This window comes from Eimeria mitis, genomic scaffold, assembly GCF_000499745.2.
Source record: "Eimeria mitis Houghton genomic scaffold, Emh_scaff2449, whole genome shotgun sequence".
NCBI classification, from domain to species: domain Eukaryota; phylum Apicomplexa; class Conoidasida; order Eucoccidiorida; family Eimeriidae; genus Eimeria; species Eimeria mitis.
This window is the reverse complement of record NW_013570786.1, coordinates 3,904-4,420: the sequence shown is the minus strand read 5'-3', so window position 1 is coordinate 4,420 and position 517 is coordinate 3,904. Positions and strand designations below refer to the sequence as shown.

The 517-nt window shown below is 50.1% G+C and overlaps 1 protein-coding gene across 1 annotated transcript in view; it reads right to left on the bottom strand.

Annotated features, from left to right (window-relative positions):
• The window catches only part of EMH_0053980 (uncharacterized protein), a gene marked incomplete at both ends in the record, with an annotated part of 4,050 nt that overhangs the window by 2,094 nt on the left and 1,439 nt on the right, over window positions 1–517 (bottom strand). The window lies entirely within an intron of this gene.

Sequence of the window (517 nt, the reverse complement as noted above, 5' to 3'; positions counted from 1 at the left end):
GCTGCTGCTGCTGTTGCTGCTGCGGCTGAGGAACCCTGGGCTCTATCACCAAATCAATGGACAGCAGACGTAGAAGTTCTTGCAAAAAGCCTTCAAAATCCTGGGAGCTGCTGGCAGAGCTTGAGAGCTCCTCGACCACCTGCAGTGCACATACACCTCAGCTCTTATCTGTTGTTTTTATTGAATTAGAGCCCTAAGCATATTTCAACAGCCCCCAACCCATAGCAATCAGCTGCGTCTGCTATCTCTGTTAGCTCCTAGACACAACGTGCAGCTCAGGCTGAGGCAAAGACCCTGGGCGAGAAAGATGCCTCAAGAGGGGGCGGGGCGTCCCTTCCTCACTGGCGGTGCTGGGCTGCTGCTGCTGGGGGTCGTGGGGCCCCCGGATGCAGTCAAATCCAGCAGAATGTCTGTTGCATTCGCTGAAGGGAGGGGATGGGAGGAAAGAACACAAATAATAATATAGTAATTATTATTATCCTTGTTATAAATGTAAGATATATATGTGTAAATATAG